The sequence below is a fragment of the Cornus florida genome, unplaced genomic scaffold (genome assembly GCF_030987335.1).
Source record: "Cornus florida cultivar Cherokee Brave unplaced genomic scaffold, ASM3098733v1 CherokeeBrave_3.0.0_Hap2_Chr11, whole genome shotgun sequence".
NCBI lineage: Eukaryota > Viridiplantae > Streptophyta > Magnoliopsida > Cornales > Cornaceae > Cornus > Cornus florida.
Window position 1 is genome coordinate 38,240,313 of NW_026775581.1, and position 24,841 is coordinate 38,265,153.

The following is a 24,841-nucleotide window of genomic DNA, read 5'->3' on the forward strand; positions in this document are numbered from 1 at the left end:
GTGGTGGAAGAGGCTTGGAAGAGGAAAGTTAAAGGAGATCCAATTCAGATTTTGTGGCAGAAATTGAAGATCACAAAGGCTGCTGTTAAAAATTGGAATACAATGAAGTTTGGTTCTGTGTTTGAAGGTGTTTGCAAAGCTAGAAGTAATCTTGAAGCCTGCCAATGCAAATGGAAGTTCAGCAAAATCTAATGGATGTTGAGAGTATCCAAAAGCAATTCAATGCTAGGATGGAATTTGAATTTGCTTTAACTAATGAGGCTGTGATCCTTGCTCAGAAGGCTAGAACTAAATGGGTTAAAGACCTTGACAGAAATTCAAAGTTCTTTTACCAAAAGATCAAGCAACATAGAGCATGTAATAATATCACAGTGTTGGAGGATGGGGATGGAATAATCATTCATGACTCAAATATTATTTAGGAGAGGTTGATTGACTATTTTAGGGAGCTGTTTATAGAACCTAATTGTGCTGATATCCATGTATCAGAAAATTTTATTAAGAAGAAATTGTCAGTGGAAGATGATACTGCCCTTGAGGTTCCTATCACATGGTTGGAGGTCAAGCAAATTGTGTTTGGCATGGGAGCTGATAGAGCCCCTGGACTTTATGGGTTTACATCGAGGTTTTATCAACAATACTGGAGAATTCTGGGTGAAGATGTCACTAATGCTGTACTTTAATTTTTTCAAAATCTAGCTTTGGGAAAAGGTATTAACAGCACCTTCATTACACTTATACCAAAGAAGAAAGAAGCTACTAAAGTTGGGGAGTTTAGACCTATTTCTCTATGCAATGTTTTATATAAGATTATCACTAAGATTCTTGCAGTTAGATTAAGTGAGTCTCTTGGAAATTTGGTGGGACAAGAACAAAATGCTTTCATTAAGGGAAGGAAAATCCAAGATAACATAATTTTGGCTCATGAATTGCTGAAAAGGTTTGGTCACAATCATACCAAACCAACCATTGCATGGAAGGTGGACATCAAAAAGGTCTATGATTCAGTTAAATGGGATTTTTTGATCCAGTTGTTAAACAAGTTTGGTTTTGGTAATAGATGGATTGGGTGGATTAAAGAATGTATCTCAACTGTTTGGTTCTCTTTGCTGATAAATGGAAATCCTGCCGGGTATTTCAAATCAAGTAGGGGGTTGAGACAAGGTGCCCCTTATCTCCTCTTCTTTTTACCTTGGTTACAGAATACTTATCAGGAATTAATGTTTGCATGTGAAGTTAACAAAGGTAATTTAGTGATTTCTGAGGCTGTTAGAAAGTCTGAGGTGCCTGTTTCACATCAACTATTTACAGACAATTTGTTGATTGTAGTTAGAGCTAACTTGGGCAGTGTTGTAACTTTGAAGAGGCTTATGAAACAATTCGAATGTACCTCTGGTCTGGGGGTTAATAAAGAAAAATCTGAAGTTTATTTAACTAGGACAGTAAAGAGAAGCAAAACTGTACTTTCTATTCTGGGTTGCAAGCTGGGAAAACTTTTATTCAAGTACCTGGGACTTCTTATTTATGACAAGGCAATTAAAATTAGAGATTGCAAACCTCTTTTTGAGAAAAAGATTGCATCTACCACTACTTAGGCAGGGCTAAATCTTTCATTGGCTGGGAAAGTGGAGTTGGTAAGGGCAGTGATCACTCCTCTGGTGCACTATTGGGTTTTTATTTTTTCTTTGCAGGCCACAGTGATCAATACCATAGAAAGAAGTATGAGAAACTTCATTTGGGGGTATGAGGATAATGTGAGAAAGCTTCATGGCTTAGGGTGGAAAAAAATTACTGCTCCTAAAGCTAAAGGTGGATTTGGTATTCGAAGATTAATGGACATGGACAAGGCTGCAAAGTGTTCTCTTGCTTGGGATTTCCTGATTTCAAAAGATAGGTTATGGGTGGCTTGGTTTAGAAATTTGTTATGCTAGAAATATAGCTTATTGGTAAGCTGTGGTTCGTGATATTTATTCATTTACCTAGAAGAACATTGTTGCAGTAACGGAAATGATGTTGTTAGGATGCAGTTACAAAATTAGAGATGGCTTTTCTATAAAGTTGTTCTTAGATCCTTGGTGTGAAGGCTTTTTGTCCCAGAAATTTAGTTAGAGGATGTTGAGGGCTTTGCATCCTGTGAAGGACATGCCCCTAAGTTATTTACTTTCTAATAATGCTTAGGATATTGATAAATTTACTGCTGATCTTTAAGAGATGCTTCAGTTTTTTAATCAGTATAGTATTTTTAGAGGTTCAGATAAAGTGTTGTGGCAGAGGGATGAGTTTACTTTCAGAGCTGCGTGGGAGGTTTGTAGGGTTCCTATTCCAGAAGTTAATTGGTTTAGTTTGTGTTGGAATAGGGGAAGACCTCGTTGGTTAGTGCATGCAATGTTAACACCTCAGGAAGGAATTTTAACACATACAAATCTTCAAAGAAGGGGAGTTTAGTTAGCTTCTAGATATGCCTTATGTTTGGGTAATGTGGAGAGCACTGAGCATATGTTCTGTCAATGTGAATTTACAAAGCTTGTTTCGTATGGTTTGGGGGAGATTCTGAATTGGGATATTACAGGTTGGAAATCACTTGAGGGATTCAAGACAGTTTTGGTGCAGCAAGTGAAGATAAATTCTTTCCGGAACAAGTTGCTTCAAATGATGTTTTCTGCCACTCTTTATTCCATTTAGAATGAAAGGAATCGTAGGTTACATGATGAGGGTTCTAGAAATCATATGGTTTTAGTTAAATGTATCATTTGGGATGTTATAGATGTCTTAGGGGTATGCCTCCAGGATATCATAGGATCTTGAATGCTTTTGATTTCTAGGGTTTGTTTAGGTGTATCCCTTTATTTATGGGATATTATGAGGGTTCTCCTCGTGTGTAATTATACTTTTACTTGAAAAATTTATAAAATTTCCGTCATTTAAGAAAAAAAAAAAAAAGGGAAAATAATCTTATGTTGATCAACCACCAGTACTCTTCAATTTCTTGAGGATAGTGATCGTCTACGATAACGACGTTGTCATTCAATTGACGAAGATAAATAAACTCTGTTGATGACAATAAACCAAATCTCTACCATTGACATATACTTAATTGACTGGATACCAAAAAGGCCTGTAAATATGGGAAAGAATCATTAAATGAAGTATGATAAAAACTTATGTGTCTTATGACGAACATATTTTTTTCCTCTCAATCGCTCACCGACTTGATCATCGGAGGGTCTTCGGTCGGCACCACAACAGTGCCACCCAAAGTGACTTAGCCGTTATTGTTTTGTAGGTTATGGTGTTATTCTGGACTGTAAAGATTTTCTCCCCAATAGTTGGCGCTGTCTATGGGAATGACAATTCCTTTGGTAAAAATCAACAAGTTGCTCGGTTGGGTTTATGCATTTGCGGTCCGATATGCTTACCGGAGAAGAAACATCGTTGCATGGATCTGGTTAAAGGGAAGGATCCAATGAACTCCTAGATGTCCCAAATGACCAAAAATGTGTTGTAGCGTTGAAACGGCAAGTCTTGTGATGGCCTAAGTTTTGTAACCCGGTGCATTAGTGATGACCCGAAAGTTAACCCGATAACGGATTTGAAATGCGAAAGCATAAGACAAACCAAGGTCTCTAGAGACATAAATCATCCCTAAGGCACCAATGTGACCTTCCATGAAGTCACAGAACTTAAAGAGAGCGAAAGAGGAAATGAGAGTCAAAATGGGCAAAATTTGTTAGTCAAAGGGGCAAAATGGTTAATTTACAAATAAGAAGGGAAATTTGACTCCAAACATGTCAAATGAGGTCTATACAACCTAAAATAATCATTTTATAACATTCCAAAATGTTCTAAGGACATTGGCCAAGAATCCCACAAAAACGCCCATTCCCGATTTAAGCGAAAACTGACACTACCTCACTAAAACATAAATAACTCTCACTATGATTTGAATCTAAGAATGGAATTAGTACCATTGGAAATCTGACTCAAAATCCTTGAGTTTAGGCTCAAGAATCACCCTATTTGGATTAGAAATGAAGGAGTTATAACCCTTTGAAGTCCAAACAACAGTGCTGAAACAAAATCTGAAAGGCTGGTGTATAAAAGCTATTTAGGTTGACTGAAATGGCATTTCAGTCAACCAAAATGAACATAAATTTTCCTGAAAGTTGGTTTTTGAGGGGAGGTCACTTCGGTCGACCGCAATAAGGCATTGGTCGATCTAAATGAACCTAAACAGTGAAAATGGCTACTAGACTGTGTGTTTTACTGTTCAATGAACTTCCTAAAAGCCATCTTTCGGTCAACCGAAATAGCATTCATACACCAACCTTTCAGATTTTGTTTCAGCACTGTTGTTCCGACTTCAAAGGGTTATAACTCATTCATTTCTACTCCAAATAGGGTGATTCTTAAGCCTAAACTCAAGGATTTTGAGTCAACTTTCCAATGGTACTAATGTCATTCTCAGATTCAAATCATAGTATTAGTTATTCATGTTTTAGTGAGGTAGTGTCAGTTTTCGCTTAAACCGAGAATGGGCGTTTTTGTGGGATTCTTAGCCAAAGTCCTTAGAACCTTTTGGAATGTTATAAAATGATTAGTTTAGGTTGTATAGACCTCATTTGAATTGCTTGGAGTCAAATTTCCCTTCTTATTTGTAAATTGACCATTTTGCCCCTTTGACTAACGGATTTTGCCCATTTTGACTCTTATTTCCTCTTTCGCTCTCTTTAAGTTCCGTGACTTCATAGAAGGTCACATTAGTGACTTAGGGTTGATTTATATCTCTAGAGACCTTGGTTTGTCTTACGATTCCACATTTCGGATCCGTTATCGGGTTAACTTTCGGGTCATCACTGATGCACTGGGTTGCAAAACTTGGGTCGTCACAGGTCCAAACCTTAAATCAAGGAATGGACCAGTTGATCCAATAAAATGAAATGATCCTGCAACGTCTTGCCGCCCCAACAGTTGGCAACGTCTGTGGGAAATAATAGAATATGATGATGGGGAGAAAATCTGCATGGTCCAGAATGACATCGTTTCGTGCAAAATAATAACGGCTAAGTCACTTCGGGTAGCACCGGTGTGGTGTTAGCCAAAGACCCTCGGACTATCAAGTCTACGAGCGGATGAGAGGAGAAAAGTATGTTCATCACCAAACACATAAGTTTTTCTCATACCTTATTATTTAATGGCTCTCTCCCATATTTATGGTCCTTTTTAGAATCCAGCCGATTAAGCATATGTTAATTGTAGAGATTTGGTTTATCGTCATCAATCAATTTCATTTATCATTGTCAATTGAATGACGACATCGTTATCGTAGACGTTCATTATCCTTAGGAAGTTGCATAGAACTGGTGGCTAGTCAACATAAGATTATTTTCCCTTCAGTTGGTCAACAAATGGCTATTTTTCCATTAGTTGCCCCTTATTTTGAGTCCTTTTCAGACAAAGAAAATAATAATAAAAAATTCCCCGAGCACAGTTCTCGAGGTGAATAGTTTAACCTCGGGTATAATTCTCGAGGTGAACAATGCATCTAAATGTTTTTAGCCCTGGCACAGTTCCTGAGGTGAATAGTTCCACCTCGAGTACAATTTCTGATATGAATAGTGCATAAAAAATAAATAAAAAATTTACCCGGAGCATAGATCCCAAGGTAAATAGTTCCACCTAGGGTACAATTCCCGATTTAAATAGTGACGATGATTTTATTTTATTTTTTAAATTTAAAGTTTTAGTAGGATTCCTTTTGGAGAATTTTATTCTCACACAAAAAGAACTTTTATGCAATGATACCATGTATATATATATATATACTACGTACCTCTTCTTTTTCATTCACCTTTTTCTTTTCTCGTTGTCTGTAATTTTTGAACTGGATTCTACCTTTGAGTTCTTGGTGAGTCGTTACAATTATTATTCTTTTTGTTCTTATAAACCACGATTTGTGAGGTACGTAGTTAAGGCCAACCACTTGCTTTACGTCATAGGAGTAATCCCAAATTGGATTCATTGTCTACACGATATTCATAATCTCATGATGTCTCTGCACGAAGAAGATTTGGATATTGAATCTAACTCTCAAGACTCTGGCTCTGAATATGTTGAAGAGTTGGATCCTGAATATGTCAAATACTCGGGTGTTGATTGTATCTCAAGACCTAAGATAACTTTCTCCAAAAAGCTTTCAAGTGAAGGAGAATCCTCAGGGTAATTTACACAATTTTAAATTATAATATTCAATCCCCTCCACTATCCATCTTTGAAAGTCGGAACCAGAGGAGAGATGTTCTTCTCCTTATCCGGGCAAGGTTTGCCTTTTTAAGTCTGCTTCGCTGCTGGTTTGCGTTTCTTGTTTATCCCTTTGTTAAGGATTTACTTTGCCATATGAAAATAGCTCATTCTCAAGTTACCCCCAATTCGTGAAGGATTATTGTAGGTTGTCTATTTCTTTGGGTTGCATATGGCAATGGTCGCCTAATAATGAATCAGTTCTTGCATTGCTATTATCCCAAGTGTTGGTCCCACCTTTTAATTAGGGTTTACCCTTTTAAATGTCAAAAAGACCATTACAGGTTCTTTACATTGAGTTCCAAGTAATTCTGGCTTGAGCAATACATTTAATTGACCTACAAGGGTAGCTTGGTCATTTTTGCAGTATTGAGAAGACTATCCAAATGATTTAAGGAGGGTACATTGTCTTGAAGGCTATTCTGCAGACATCTCAGGGTTAAAAACCCTAGCACAGAAAATGATAATTTGATACAAAGTTTCTCAGGGGAAATAAGGTCTTTTCACATATATATTATGTGTATAATGGTACATTGTGTTGAATTGCTTGATTTCACAAGTTTTTTTAAGTGTTCACAGGTTTAGTTACTTAAATCTCTAATTATTGACAATATCTCTGTGAGGGCATTTTGGTCAATGCATATGTTGAGAACTCTTGTGACACGTGTCTTGTGGTCCTGATATAAGAATATACAGGTTATCATTTTTTGCTTAGTGATTAAGCTTGTGATACATTCATATACATATATATTTTCAAGGCTGTCAAATAAGGATGCTTATTGTAGGTATTTTCTAAAAAGGTGGCAAGGGTATTATTGTATATTCACAAAGGAATTTTAGATAATTCTGTGGCCAATGATTGGACAATGGTGACACATACATTTCCTATTTGAGATAGGATTTGTATTGCTAATATAATATATATATGCTGCTATAATCATTTTAGGGTTTTCAAGCTTTGAAAGTGAGCCTTTATAGCAACTGCATTGAGAGTGTATTGTGAGTAAAATATGAACACACTTTTATGAGATTATATGTAATGATGAAAGCTTGATTTAAGCTCAGAAATTCATTCAAAGAATACACAAGTGTAGTATATCAAACGAAGGCATGTAGTTGTGAGGTTTATAGGTGCAGAAGCTGGTTTCAAGGCCTTATGTTGGTTTGAGCTTGTTGTGCTACAGTGTGATACCCCCTAATTTCTGAACGCGGGTTAATCAATTCCTCGCCCAAAAACTAAGGGATATAAAAAATAATTAATAATAAACGAGAATAGAATACAAGAGGAAATAAAAATAAATAATATAATCTCTGAAAGAAAAAACTAAATAATAAATAGTAAACCTCTGTTACTAAAATCTCTAATTAAACCCGATAAAGGATAAATCCATAGTTATCTTACAACTCTAAAGCACAAATCGGGAATCCAAACAAGGACCCTAGATAAAATCCATAACTGGAAACAATAAATAACTGTCCAAGTTCGAGAAATAAAAAGAACTAAGATAATGTCCTACATCAAAGATCCAGAAGAGTGATAAAGAGTGGTTTCTGATCTGCACAAACAACTCTAAGTCTGGAACTGACGTGGAGCTAAACAAAACTGTGGGTCAGACCCAAAACTGAGAACCGATAAACGATACACCCCTAGACAACTTATGCAATATCTACATAGTCAATACATACATATATATACACTAAGACTCTCACTGAACAAGGCAGTCTCAACCAGATAGTGGGTATCTCATGGAAAAATAGCACACGAGGTAGTTTAGAATCCCCTTCTACCATGGTAAACACATCTCCTATATCCAGTTACCTATCTAAACCAGCAATATATGCCTCAGTCCTAACCACTTATCCCAAAACCTCAAGCTCATATCATGGCTCACATATACATATACATAAAATACATCATCAATAAAGCCATATCTAACAATGGCACAATTTAAAATGTCTAACTTATTAGTTAGCCCATCCACTCATCAAATATCAAAGCCATATCTACTAATAGCATACAATATTAAGGAGCCTAACTTAATAGTTATCTCAATGATTCATTCATCTATGAACAACAATCTCAATAATAACCATATCTAACAATGACATAACTGTCATAGATAGATTCTATATATAAGATCATAAATAGAAAATTGAGCTTGAATAAAATCATACTATCATCTATTGCTATTGTTATAACTAATAAAACAATAATAAACCATGCATGTAAATAACTTATAAGACAATAAAGTTTATTACATCTAGCAAAAGTAAACCAAAAAGTACAGTCATGGACCATTCATATAGATCACAATTAGAGCAGCTGCATTGATTAAAATCATGCATCACGCTAAAACATTTACTTACAAACTTTAAATGTTTCAAAGATTCAATTTACAATTTAATAATTAATCAAATCCCAAATCATAAAAGCATAAATAGTTTCCATGTAATGTAAATCATGTAACACTGTTCCCAGGGCTTTAGTACAAGTTTGGGACCTTAAGAAATCAATTTGGGGCTATACGGAATACTTTTGGGGCAAATTGGGTGTACAGTGCTCGAGTACTGGCTCATAAAACCAACATGGAAAGTCCATTTTAAGGCCAAAACTTCATCGTTATGGGTCTTAAAGCATATATCTATGTCCCAATTGATAACCAATATTATTATGAAGCATTTATATATGATTTAAGCAATCCAAATCTAAGTTTTCATGCACCAATTTACAAGATCCAATTCCTCAACCATATACATATATGAACACATAAACAAGTTTATTTTGATTTGATTTAAACATAGATGTAATGACCCGGGCTTTTTCCTCTTTTTCCTTTTTCGGTGATTTTCTTTTTTCGTCTTTTTATTTTTTTCATCTTTTTCTTATTTTGTCTTTTCCCGTTTATCGTCTTTCCTTGCATAACCTCACCTTTTGTACTCGGATTTGATTCTGGTTTTGCATGCATTCGTGATATTTGATTTCCATGACATTTGTATTTTCACTTTTGTAGAAAATACATTGTAGTTACTTACTTTTTGTAAAGGGCATGAATGTATACTTTAATGTAATTATTCTTTATTTTTGTGGTTTTAGTGTAATTTTGGAAAATATTTATTTTTCCTCTTAGGGACCATTTTGCAATATAATTTGTAAGATATTTTTAAAAAGAATCTTTTTGTAATTTTTGAAAAATGTGATAAGTGTCACATTCTCATGGAGCCACTTGTTGGCATTGGGGTGGAGTGACTTAGGAGCATAATCTATTGACATTTGGAGGGTGGAGATTCACCCACTTGTTGGCGTAGGATAGGTGCACTTGTTGGCTTAGATAGTTGACAAGTGTAGGCTCAAGATTAAGCCTAGGAAGGAGCCATTGATTTGTGACAAATGTAGGCACCAAAATAAGTCTTGCATTATGTGTGTGTGTGAGGTAGTGTAAGAACACATAGTGAGTGGAGGATTTTTAGACCTTCCAATCACCATTTTCACTTTATCCTTTCATCTTCACTTGTTCTTCAAGAACCCTAACCTAGCCACCATTGGAGAAAAGCTTAGTTAGTAGCTTTCTTCTTCATTTTGGCCTCCTTCCACTCACCTTAGACTTAAAAACTTGGGAGACAAAAGTTTCCCCACACTCTCCTCTTCATTAACAATAAACTTGTTTTCCATTTTGAGCTTGGTAGCTTGGATTGTAGAGATTCAATTCTCTATTGAGGTAGGGGTGGTAGTCTGTTTATATTCTGGTAGTATGTTTATATTCTAAGTGTTTTATAATCCTTTAGGGTTTAATATATATTGTGTACATACTTTTAGAATTGTAGTATTGCATACTATAGGAAATCCTTATGATTGACTTAGGATTTATTTATTTAAGCATGTATATTATGTATGTATCTTGTGTAGGATTATTAATGTTGTATAGAACTCTTATTAATTCGAATTACTATACTATTGTGATGTTAATCCTATATTCTAGTAAATTACTATTGGTAATTGTAATTATTTTAGAAGCTTAATACTATAATGTTGTAATCTAGTATATAAAGCATATTGTTGAGGCATGGTTTAAATTGATAAGTTGGTGATTTTGTTTTGCACATTATATCATGATAAGTACTTGTCATTTATTATGCCATTCTAGACTTGGAAGCCTTAGGACATGGTTTGTGTGGTTTCAAAATACTTGTGTATGGAAGGTGGTGTATATGCCTTAATAATTATGTATGAGTTTTGAACTTGCTATATTTTGGATTATCTTGGGACATTGTTACATGTGACATGGCTAGAGTTTGGCTTTAGTGCGGGAGGTATGTGTTCTCCCCATTTATAGTGCGCACTAGGGTGGTATTCCCAGCGGGTTAATGCCCGGAATAACCGTTTAGGTCTTGGCTTTATCTGAGATTTGATATCCAAGTATTCCACTAATTGATTTTGCATTCTTTTCCAAGTTGACAACCAATGTTTAATTGTGACTTGTGATTTTGGTTATTGGCGAATTTATGTTGTTAATTACATTGATATTGTTATTATGTTATAATGGAATCATTGTATTAGCCTAAGGTGATCCCTTAGAATACCTTGAACATAGACGTTAAGTGGACTGCTCCCTTGTATTCGTCAATATTAATCTTGCTATGATATTGAAACTTTAGGTATACACATATGCTTCTTCCTACGAGTAACTTGATTACTCACCCTAGTGGTTTGGGTTGTTTTACAGGTAAGGAGACAATGTTTTTGGATGCTTATCTTCCTTAGAGGCTCGTGAGCTATTTGAAGCATTTTTGTATATGGACATGCACTTATTTAGCATGCTTTATTTTTGGGTAACATATTGTGTATACCATGGATGTATGGTATTTTAAAAGCTAATTTAGCTACTTTGATATGTAATGATACTTAAGTAGTTGCTTTTGATGCAATTATCATGTATGTAATGAGGCCAAGGGCCAAACATGTTTATTTTAGCACTTGTATTCATTTGGTACCAACTTTTGCTACAAAAATGTATTTTATCCAACTTTGGGGAATGGACATATGAAATCCTTGTAATTAACATGTATAAGGCCATAAGTTGTTGTAATATATCCATTTATTCATTTAAAGGTTGTTGACATGCTCACATACTCAAATTTCATTGAAAAATCAGTTTTAAACTTCATTTTGAACCAATTCATGAGGGGATTTGAAGTATGGGTTAAACGTCAACATATTGGGCATATAGTAGGTCTTACTGCAGGTTTTTTAGGTATTTCGGTTTACTGAAACTCCATTTTGGTCGACTGATGGCTTTTGGAAGCTTCAATGCACAGTAAATCATCAATTCCAGTAGCCTTTTTCACTATTCAGGACCGTTTCGGTCGACCGATGGCCCATTTCGGTCTACCAAACCAACCTTCACTTAAAAACATGATTCTAGCAAAGTTTTTGTGAGTTTCGGTCGACCAAAACTCTTTTTTAGTTGACCAAAATAGCTCTCATGCACCTACATTCCAGGATTTGTTTCAGCACTGAAGTTCCAACTTCAAAGGGTCATAACTCCTTCGTTTTAAATCCAAATGGGGTGATTCTTGAGCCTAAACCCAAGGATTTTGAGTCAGATTTCCAATGGCACCAATGCCATTCTCAGATTCCAATCATAGTGGGAGTTATTCATGTTTTAGTGAGGTAGTGTCAGTTTTTGCTTAAACCGGGAAAGGGCATTTTGTGGGATTCTTGTCTAAACTTCTTAGAACCTCTTGGAGTATTGTGAAATGATTAGATTAGGTTGTATTTACCTTGTTTGAATTGTTTAGAGTCAATTTTCTCTTTTTATTAGTGAATTGACCTTTTTGCCCTTAATTGACGAATTTAGCCCGTTTTAACTCTTGTTTCCTCTTTCGCTCTCCTCAAGTTCCGTGACCTCATCGAATGTTACATTGGTGTCTTAAAGATGATTTATATCTCAAAGGACTATGGTTTCATCTTTTACTTCTGCATTTCGGATCAGTTATCAGGTCAAGTTTCGAGTCATCATTGACGCACCGGGTTAAAAAACTTGGGCCGTCACAATAGACACTTATTTAATTCATCTGTTTAATTTCTCTAAAGTCTATCTAATGATGTAGAGAATAAATATTCAAAGGGGAAGAGTAGATTATAGAACTTGCCTTATGATTTTCAGATTGAAAACCAAACTCCAAGTTCTCTACAATAGATCCGATCTTCTTCTCCAACTTTGGCAACCCTTGTCACCTTCGTTGTCCTTCTATGATCACCTTCTTCTTCCTCTTCTCTCTCTCTCCCTCTCTAGATCTCTACCTCTTTTTGTAACTCATGTATATATAAAAACCCTTTTCTTCTGAGACACACACACACACACAGAGATATATACTAACCGCCAAATCCTAACCTAAGTCTAACTATAATAATAATAATAATAATAATAAATCCCCAAATGTATTATTTTACAAAATTAATGTCCACATTATATATACATATATAAATTAACACACACACACACACACACACACACACACACACACACACATATATATATATATATATATTAATGTATACACCTTCCCATGTGTTGTAATTCTATATAACTTATCTAAGCCTTCTTCAATTAGCCCAAACCTATTCATTCGGGTCAAATAACTCCAAGCCCAAACCACGTTAAATTAAAATAAAATAAACTAATTAATTAAACAAGAAAATTTCACATAAACAAATAATGACAAGTAATGCACATTAAATAATTTAAAATAATATAATTAACCAAATAGCCGCTTAATCATTTAATAGGAACAACTAGCCAAATAAAATAATTAAAATACAATTAAAATAATAAATTAAATGCTCTAAAAATTAGGGGTATTACATTATTCCCCCCTAACAAAGGAATACCATCCCCGGAATTCACCACATACCTTATTTAAATAATTCTGAAAATTTTGAACGGATTTCATCTTCCCGTTCCTAAGTGGGCTCAACCTCATTATGATGGCTCCACTGAATATGTACAAGAGGAATAACTTTGGTGCAAAACACCTGATTCCTACGATCAAGAATACGACATGGTGGCCCTACATATGTCACATCAGGCTGCAACTCTATTTGACCAACATCTATATGGTAATAGCAATCCTCATCTCGCAAAAATTTTCGTAACATAGAAACATGGAAAACATTATGGACACGATGTAAATGGTACAGAAGTGCTAATCGATAAGCTATAGCTCCCACAAGATCCATAATTATAAATGGACCTACGAAACGTGGAGACAACTTCCCTTTCTTCCCAAAGCGCATCACTCCTTTCATGAGAAATACTTTGAGCAAAACTAGATCCCCAACCTGAAACTCTAGCAAATGAGTATGACGGTCAGCATAGCTCTCTTGCCTACTCTGAGCAGTGTGCATATGATCTCGAATAAGCGCAATTTTCTCCGAGATATCCTTACTGAATTCAGGACCCAAAAATCTGCTCTCACCAATCTCTAACCATCAAAAATGAGATTTACATGGTCGGCCATACAATACCTCAAAAGGTGCCATACCAATATTCTTCTGGTAATTAATATTATAAGCAAACTCTGCAAGTGGCAAGTAATCCTCCCAATTGCCCTTAAAATCAAAGACACGAGCTCTAAGCATATCTTACATAATCTGGTTAACTTTCTTGGTATGTTTGTCTGTCTAAGGATGATAAGCAGTGCTAAGATGTAACTCTATACCCAAATCCTGCTGAAAGCTCTCCCAAAATCCTGATACAAAGCTTGAATCCCTATCCGATATGATGGACAATAGTATGTCATACAGCTTCACAATCTTTGCAATGTAAAGCCTCGTTAACTATTCTGAAGTGAAATCAGTGCGAATAGGTAAGAAATAAGCTTATTTGGTTAACCTATCAACAATGACCCAAATGGAATTGTGATTCCTATTTGAATTAGGTAATCCTTCAACAAAGTCCATAGAAATACTCTCCCATTTTTACTCCAGTATACGAAGTGGCTATAAGGAACCCGGCAGTCTCTAATAGTCAATCTTAACTATTTGGCAAACACTACATTTAGAGACAAAAATAGCTATGTCCTTCTTTATACCTGATGAGCGCTGAATATACGCATATTTGAGCCCCTAAATATACGTATGTTAAGGCCTAAAGTGACACTTCTATCCATAGTTAGACTGATTTATGTTTAATGTGTGTTTCAGGTACTTTCCCAAAGAAATGGTTAAAATCGGGACTTTATGATGAGATCGAAGCTTACAGAGTCGTTGCTAGTCATTCAGAGCAAGCCGAGAGCTTAAATGGTGAAGTTTAAAGAAATTCAAGCCCTAGAGCTCGAGCCCAAGTGTTAAGGCTCGAGCATCACAATAAAGAAAAGTCAACAAGGCATTAAAGCTCAAGACTTATACCTTCAGGCTCGTGCTTGAACAAAGGGTGCTCAAGCCTTGACCCTCAAGCTCGAGCATGAGGCATCGGAAGTTGAAGAGTTGATTTTAATTGAAAGGCTATGCTCCTAGGTCTCGTGCCTCACCTTCAGGATTGAGCACTATCCATTGAAGCTTGAGCCTTGAGTCCCAAATGCTTGAGCCTGGTACCTAGTACTCGAGCCCATGAAGCTTGGATCGAGCAATGTTAATAGATTTCAATCCCAAAAATATTCTAAGTGTCAAAGAAAAAGACGCTTCGAAAAATAGTTGAAGAAAATTGGCTAAGTGTCAAAGTGAAGATCGAGCACCAATTATTGGAGCTCGACCATTAATCCAGAGAAACTCGAGCCTTGTTCTTAAAGCTCGAGTCTTGAACTTTAAAGCTCGAGCCTTTGTTCCTAAAGCTTGAGCTTTCCATAACATGCTAGAATTAAAGTACAAGATTGCTTTCTTTACCAGCCGTATCTCATTCCAGATGGGCCAGAAAACCTAAAAGCCCACCAGATCCGTATTTTCTTCTATAAAAGAAGGCTTACGCTTTGATAGAAGAGGTCCGAAATTCCAAGTCCTTTTGCCGTGTTTTTTAGAAGGCTGATACTGTGGTGGCTTTTAGGGTTTCCACAACCTTAGAAAGTGAAGATCCTGAGAAGAGAAGTGCCATCTGTGGCGATGGAGACAACTCCAACACAGATGATAGTCGACATCATCATGAGTAGCTAATTCCTCTTATAGGGCACTGATGTAACCCAATCTAGTATTATGGTTTTAACTCTGGGATTTTTTTTAATATATTATGTTTCATTGATCATATGACTATGAGTAATTGAGACAACTCAATTGGTTTTCATGCTTTAATATATTACAAACTCTTATTACCTTGTCTTAGATATAATTGTTTGCTGTCTATTCTCAACCTATCTTATTAGACGGTATTTGGCGGAGCCCTGCTGGACATGAGAATAGAGGTCATATAATGGTGTTTTAATGTTTTTTATAAATGAATGTTTTCATAGTCTATGCTTAAGAAAGGTGGATTGTTTGCAAAGTAGTTAGAGTAGGTAGATGGATAGTCCACGCTAACCGCAGATAGGTTATAAATAACTGAATTTTATAAAACATCTTTCTTTAAAACCCGAATTGAACGAATGGTATTGAGTTCAATTCATTTAAAAAACATAATTGTTAAATTCCCAGAGTTAGTATAATTAACCATAATATGATGATTGTGGTGAAGTCAAAGCCCTAAGATTTCTCTCTCTGATTATTTAATTTACTTTAGTTTAATATTTTGCTTTAAGTTTAGTTCATTTTCAATCGTGACAACCAGCCAATTTTTCAACCAGTTACCTGTAAACCAATGAAACTAAATTGAAAATTGAATATAAATCTCATTTCTTTGTGGGTTCGACACTTCTCTTTATAGCACTATCCTACATGGAATCGTACTATTGCGAGTGGTAAAATTAGACACATTAATTTTTGGCGCCGTTATTGGGGGGATTAGTTTTTGTTTAGTTTTTAATTTGGTTATTTTAGTTTAGCAGTCTTCGGACTTTCTGATATCTCACGTTATTTCTTTTTCTTTTCAGGTACAAGAAGTAGCAATGAGGGCAAAGACGCTTAAGGGAGAAAAAACTTCGGTTTATTAAACCTTTTGTGAGCTTTTCTTTTTACTTGGAAATTTTTATTTTTGTCACTTTTAGGATTAGTGGAATTAATGCAAGTTAACTCGCCAAACTAGGTCAAAACCTTTAGTGCATAATCCTGAAATAGAGAGAACTTTGAGTAAATTAAGAAAACTTAAAAAATATTTGAATAATATAGATAGTTCCTCTGATAACATGGCTAAACATCGTGATATACCGGGTAATGACAATGGTAATGGTAATGGTAATGGAGGACGGGTTCCCCCTATTCCTCTATAACCACAATTGAGGGACCATTTAATTCCTACCACATACACTTCTCCTTCGTGCTTTATATTTCCGGATGCTGATACAACCCATTTTGAGATCAAGCCTGCTATGATCCAAGTGCTTCCTACCTTCGATGGGTATGTAATAGAGGATCCTTATACGCACTTGGATGTATTTTTAGAATTGTGTTCAACTACCAAGTTGACTACTCTTACCAACGATTCATTCAGGATGTAACTTATCCAATTCTCTCTTAAGTATAAAGCAAGAACTTGGTTGCATTCCCTTCTTCCAAATTCCATATCTACATGGGAGATGTTACAACAAGAGTTCTTGAAAAAGTACTACACAATAGGTAAAACCTGTCAAATGAGAAGAGAAATCATGGCATTTTCCCAAATCCCGGGAGAATAGTTCCATGATGCTTAGGAGAGATATAATGATCTTCTAAGAAAGCGTCCACACCATGATATTGCACAATGGCACTTAATACAGATTTTCTATGATAGTCTCTTCAATTCTTATAGAAACATGGTTGATGCTTCTAGTAATGGAGCTTTTCTGTGTAAGAGTCCAACTAACGCTTGGGAACTGTTTGAGGCCCTAAGTGAAAATTCAACGCAACATGCGTCTTCCTCTAGGTCTAGGTCTTTACCTGGAATGCATAAAGTTAAAAAAAGTCTTTGAGGTAGACAAATCTAGTGAATTAGCTGCTCAAATAGAAGCCTTGAACTGTAGGTTCGCTCAAATTCTATCATCTGGCTTTGCTCCTGTTACTAATCCACAAACTGCCTTACCAAAGGAAGTTTGTTTAATCTGTGCTAATCCATCCCATTTTGCTAACACTTGCCCTATGATGGGACAATCATCTGAGATCCCATAGGAGCAAGTGAATGTTGCATTCTCTAGACCAGTATACAATCCATATTCGTCTACATATAATCCTGGCTGGAGAGATCATCCTAATCTATCATGGCGTAACCAAAATCAAGGAACTACTGCACCCTAATCTCAAGGACAGTATCAAAATTCATCCAATCATATGCCACAAAATAATTCTTTCAACCAATCTAGTATTTACCATCCGCCTCAGTTTAGGAATCAACCTACTCAAGCTCCTAATTTTCCTCCTCTTCCTAGAAATTCTGCTTTTGAGGAACAAGTACTCAATGCTCTTATTGATATTAAATGTGACGGCCCTAGTTTTTAGGCCAACACGTTCTGTGATGAACCAAGCGTAGATCCAATAATGAATCCAGAATACGAAAGTAAGAAACAAGACAACGGTCTCCCAAGGCACAACACACCACTAGGACACTTTGATGACCTTCCATGAGATCGTGGAACTCAATGAGAACTGACACGAAAGCAAAGATCGAAAAAATAACAATTAAGCCCCCAGGGGCAAAATAGTAATTTTACAACAAAATGATGTCCCTAGAATGTATATCATTCCTGAGAGATTGTGATATCTCTTTAGCTTAATTAGTTTAATTTTCTTGTTATTAGTATAGTTGTAGTGTAGTTGCTTTAAATTCCTAGATAGGCAGATAATCCATTCTGGTTGTTTGATGATCCACGCTTATAAGTGCAAATAGTATATTTCTCTAGATTTTTGTGTGCATTAATTATGGGTTTATTAAATGGTTAATGGCTAAATTTGATAGGTTGTGTTATTCACTAGATTGATTAGATAATTTATGCTTAATTTGCCATCCATGCTTAATATTTTAATTAATGCAACACACACTTGATTTACAACATGGAATCCCCCTAAATTAACAAATGCTAAATGTTTAATGAAGTGAAGCTTAGTGGTGAACTCTATACCCCATGACTTCTCTCTCATTCTCTATACCTTAATCTTTAGATTGTTCTTAATTATGATGTTTTTAATTTAATCATTAGCTTAATTCAACCAACCAAACCTCTCTTTGATAATTCGACCTACTAACCCAAATTCAATTCTGTAGTACCTTGCAAATCCCTTGGGACGATCCATACTCACTCTTGCTATGTTAGTAGTAGTAGTGGTTTCTATAAATTTAAATTTGACCAAAAAGGCTTCCCTTGAACCACTCTCACATTCATTACACTTTTGGGCGTATAATAATCGGCCTCATTCAGGTCCCATTAATATGTTGGACTTTGTAGGCCCCTTTGCCAATTACGTCTGTAATCCTGAATGGTCCCTTCCAACTTGGTTCAAGTTTTCCCACGTGTTTTTCTACCTTCCTTAGGACAAGGTCATAAAGATTGGAACTCCCGTGTTTTACCTTTTTGTTGTAGCTAGTCATTAGTTTCTATTGGTATGCCGTTAGCCGGATCAAAGCTTTCTTTCTTTTTTTTTTCCATGAAGTCCAAATTTTGTTCTGGTAGCTGGTTGTTATGATCCGGGCTCCAAGACAAGCTTCAAACTGTTGGTGCTACTATCATGGTAGGAATTATGGCCTTTGATCCATGGGACAATACGAAGGGGCTTTCACTTGTTGGATGTTTGGAAGTTGTATGATAGGCCCATAGGATGTGGGGGAGTTCCTCTAGCCATTTCACCTTCTTTTCTTCAAGCTTTTTCCTTAGGCAGGAAAAGATTATCCTGTTGGTTATCTCGGCTTGCTCATTTCCTGAGGGTGGTATGCTGCTGAGAGTTTCTGATTAATCTTGTACTTTTTAAAGAACCACTTCGTGTGTTGGTTGCCTAAATTTTTCCTGTAGCCCATAACAGTGGCTCGCAGGATTCCAAACTTGCATATCAGGTTGTTCTAAATGAACTTTTATATATGCTTAGTTACACTTGTGTATGCTTCAGCTTTAACCCATTTGGTGAAGTAATCTATTGTGAGTAAGATATATTTCTTCTGAGATGCAATGGGTGGTAATGGGCCACCACGTTCATCCCCCATTGGGTGAAAGGCCATCGGCTTCCCATGGTGTGTAACTCCTCTGGAGGTTGGTGTATGAACGGTGCATGCCGTTGGCATTTGTCACATCTCCTAGAGTATTCATATATTTCTCTTGCCATGTAGAGCCAAAAGTAGCCTTGAGTTAGTGATTTATGAGCTAATGATCTTCCTCCAGAATGGTTGCCACACTCCCATTCATGTAATGTTTTTAAAACAAATCTTGCCTCTGTTGGGGCCAAGCATCTCAAGTAGGGACCTGAGAATGATCTTCTGAAGAGTGGTCTGCCGATCATTGAATATTTGGCAGCTTTCAATCTGATTAGTCGAACTTCCTCTTTTAATTGGGGAAGAGTGTCCCTCTCAAGGTAAGTCAAGATAGGGTCCATCTAGCTAGGTTTTCTAGGGATGACTAGTACCTATAGGGGTTTGAGGCAGTATTCACCAGCCGATCAGGGTAAAATTTTCTTCTCTTGGGACTTGGCAGAATTTGATAGTTTCGAACATCCGTGCTATTTTTTTCCTCCTCTTTCCTGTACGAGTTCATCCTCTCCTCCTTGGGGGTGTATTCCCCTATCACCTATTTGACTATAAGTTGAGAGTCACTGAAGACCTACAAATGTTTTACCTGGAGTTCTTTGGCTAGTTTGAGCATGTATTTTTAATATTTCTAGAATTAAACAAAAGGATTTGCAAATTAAAGTGCTAATACTACAACTAATCCATAACTTGTTAAAGCTTCCATAAAAGCCAGACTAAGCAATAGAGTACCTTTTATGTTTCCCTCCGCCTTAGGCTGCTGATGAGCGCCGAATAATGTATATTCAAGCGCCCTAAATTACATTAACAAAGTCCAGTTATTAATTATTTTATGTAGATTAACTCCAATTCTATGTTTTTATGCATTTTCAGGTTCATTGGCCAAAATGGAACAAGAATAAGGCCTTGTGGAGTCTTGAGCAACAAAAGGGTGCCAATGCTGAATTCTGGCAGCAGTAGAGCCTGGTCTTTGCTTGCCATTTTGACCTTCCAAACTCGAGAACTGGACTTCCCTCATAACATGAAAGATTTAGAGCTCTGAATCAGCTTTCCAAATCTTCAAGTGGTTCATCATTCGGAGTTCGGAGCAGAGAGTTATGATCTTCACAACAGAGGTGCGCAGAACTGCCTGGCAGCACTGATGTACTGCCTTTCTCCCCATTTTCGACCAACCAGACTTGAGATTTGGGTCTTCATCAAAACATGAAGTTTTTAAAGCACTGAATCAGCTCTCCAAAGCTTTAAACAGATCATCATTCGGAGTTCGGGGCACAAAGTTATAGCAGTTTTGCCAAAATAGGTCAGCACTGAGCAAGAGGAGCATGTTACACATTGCACTAAGTTAGAGTGCTCGAAGTCACCAAGCGTGCGCTCGAAAATCAGGCAGAATGCCCTTCGGAAATGGCTCATTTCAGCCCACTTGCACATTGGATTCCTCAATGCCATCTTCCCTCTTTATGAAGTGGTTGGAGGTGTCCCTTGGAGGAGAGAGGGTATGGTTGGAGCATAAAAGGCTACCCAAAGGCCACATATATCATTAAGCTTTATCTTGAGCAAGAGAAAGGAGAGAGAAGAGAGCAAGGAGAGGGTGTTCTTGAGTGCTACAGTAGGAGCTCGAAAATTGGAGATGAGGATGATGCTTCTTCCTTCTTCTAGCTCACCAATGGGTAACTAAACCTCATCTAGGGAGGTGATGAAACCCCTCCCTTGTAAGCATGTGTTAGTATAGTTTATTTTTGGGGATTACAATGTATTTTTGATAGTCTTTCCATGGTCAAGAGCCTCACTTTTGTTGTAATGAATGTTGAATGTTTTAAATGATTATTGTGAGTTACTCATCTTGTCTTGGATGGTTGCCTTTCTTAATCATATTGCTTGCACTTCCATGGTGACAATGGAAGTTAGATCATGGAATGGTTTTAATGGCATGGAGTTGGAGAACCTAGATAGTTCATGGCTTAGGGTTTCCCTTTGATGGGCTATACTTGATTCTTAGCTTTATGTGCATTCACCATTTAAATTAGGGCTTGATAATCCTTGGCTTAGTAAGCATGTTCTAAGCTACATTTTAGTTTAGGTAGTTGATCATGTGAACCTTTGATGGTTTATTCTTGCCTTTCTAATTAAATGAACTTCTTAAGGATATTATAGCAACCTAGTTTTGTTATGTATCATGACTATCATATATGTTGTTTTCCCCTTAAATTAATCTTAACCTAGCATGTGTATAGGGATGGAGGTGGATTCATTTCCCTAGCCTCCTTTTCTAGACTTCTTCATCTTAAATTCCTTACATTTATTTCTTTAAGCACATTTCAATTCTAGTGACTAAGTGACAAACCAACAAAACTCTATATACCCCCTCATCATTCTAAAAGTAATCTAGACTCTTAGGTTGTATTAGACTAGCGTAGTCCCTGTGGTTCGACTTACCCGACCAATAGCCCTATTTTACAATGATTCGTGCTATTGCGAAGGTTGATGTATGATTGACCAACCGATCAGCTGCCTCGCTATACCTTCTACAGCTTGGCCTGCAGCAATACCTTGACCAACTCCAGGTCCAATAGAAGCAAGCCCAACAGCCAATCCAACAACAATAACGGTAGTGGCAAAAATCAGTGGATTTATGATAAGTTCCTCGCACCAAAATAAAGAAATGGTTAATGATATAATCAACCAATGAATTATGACTTAATTAGTTAATCACTAAGATTTATCCAATCGAAGTAAATAAGAACTCAGAATTGAAGTAATAATATTATTGAATCATCAGAACTACTTCAATATTTCTTTTTAATCAAAGGGATAAGGGTAAGCACTGTGCCTTTCACAACGATTTTGGTCATTTAACTAATGATTGCAGGAGCTTGAAAAGGCAAGTAGAAACTCTGTTGATAAAAGGAGAACTCACCGAATATCTCTCTGAGCCAATCAATCAAAAATAGTCTGAACGACCTAGGCTCGCATCGAAGGCACCATCAGATAATCAACCCGTTCACATCATCAATATGATCCATTGGCACCCAGAAGAGGGTGAGGAGCCAGAGAATTCTTACAGAATACAGCTTAAGCAAGCTCATAAACTATGTAGAATTGGAAAAGTCAACTCAATTAAGAACAAAGCAAACTATGCTCAGATTGCCTTTCATGACAAAGATCTCAAAAGGGTGCAACACCCAAATGAATATCCCTTAGTAATTAGCTTACTAGCTGCAAATTGCTTAGTAAAAAGGGTGTTTATTGATCAAGGCAGCAAAGCCAATATAATAACCTGATGGACCTTTGAACAACTGAAGATAGACCCAGAACAAGTCAGGCCAATGGGAAATCCTTTGGTAGGCTTTGACGGAAGGTGGGTAAAGCCAATGGGTGTAGTCATATTATCAGTCACAGTTACCAAAAGGACTTTAAAGGAGAATTTCGTAATTATAGACATCCACCCCACTTATAACCTCTTGATAGGACGGGGATGGATTCATTGAATGAATGACATACATCTACCATTCACCAAGCTATGTGGTGTGTGGCCCCCAACGGTTAAGAGGTGATTGATATTTGGGGAGATTCAGTAGCCGCGAAGGAATGCTACCATACCACTATCAAGATTCAAGATAAAGGCAAGCGACGAATCAAACAGCAATCACAGTACCCTTCAGACCCTAAATCAGAGAAGGAACCAGAGGAGAGGTCCCAGATGAAGAGCCCTTGGAAGCAGTACAGATTATTCACAGTGATCGTGAGAAAATAACTTACATGGGTTCACTCCAATCGCCCGAAGAGAAGACGAACTTGACAGAAGCCATATGTTAGAATGCAGACGTCTTCACCTAGAGCCATTTGAACATGCCTAGAATCAACCCACAAATAAATTGTCATAATCTAAACATTGACCCGAGTTTCCACCTGGTGAAGCAAAAGCAAAGAAAGTGCCCTAGAAAGAAACAAAATCATTGCAGAGGAAATCGAATGGCTCCTTAAGGCAGAATTTATTTCAGAAGTGCAATATCCACAGTGGTTGTCCAATGTGGTCTAGAAGAAGAATGAAAAATGGAAGGTCTGCACCAATTTTACTAACTTGAACAAGGCATGCCTGAAGGACAACTACCCACCCCCAAAGATCGACCAAATGGTAGACGCCACTACCAGGTACGAGAAGCTGACCTGCCTCGATACATACTCATGATATAATCAAATCCCAATGAACCTGACAAATAAGGAAAACACATCATTCATCACCGAAAAAGGAATCGAATGTTACAAGGTCACGCCTTTCGGATTAAAAAACACAGGGGACCTCTAGTCCCATTGAATTTAAAGAACTTTGGCATAACAAACTTTTTTGGCCTTTCAACCTGTTTTATCTCATCAGTGAATAGGGTTTTGATTATGGAGGCTATAAACTCTCTAACCATGTATTCAAGCTCTTGGGCCTTTAGTCACTTGATCCGCTCGTCCACTTATCTCATGAAAATTGCCAGAATATCATTGTCAGTCAAATGTTGAAGGTACCCCTTTAGAATTAAAGTGTGACACTTCTCAGATTTATCATGATCTTCAAAGCCTTGTATTCGTGTCTAACATGTTATTCCCAATTTAGATTCCGCCGTTACTTGGGATTGATTCCCTGTGTCATTTGCATTTCATTCAGGCATGGCTCAAAGCACATCAGGATTTTGTGAAGGAATCCTTGGTTGTTGGAGGTTGTTATTATCCCTTTGAGCCATTGGGATTAGTGGTAGGTTCAGCTGTTCGTTCCGTTGCTCGGGCTGTTGACCTTGGGGGATCTGCAGATCAACAACTGGCGGGGGAGGAGGCATGTTGGCCCGCTGAATAGAGTCCCTGAGCTCCTCATTCTCCGGTCGGAAGGCATTAATTTGGACGGCGCTTGCCTCGTTGGCTTGCCTTAAGATATTGATCTGCTAAGAATTGGCCTCGTTCGCTTGATACCTTTGGCTATGACCTTGATCTCACCCATTGGTTACTACTCAGGGGGGTGATTATCCCAGCCTCCCCTTGGTAAATTGGTGTTGTCTCTGTTATTTCCCATAGTGAACCTTCATAGGTGGCCCCTTCATATCAAACTCTCAATCTTATCCTTGAGATCGATGCAATCTTCCATGGTATACCCATGGTCCTTGTGGAACCTATAGTACTTATCATGAGATCTTCTTACCAGATCTGATTTTAGCTTCGATGCCTACTCCAGGGATAGTTCATCTTGGATCTGCATGAAAACTTGATCTATTGACATGTTTAAAGAA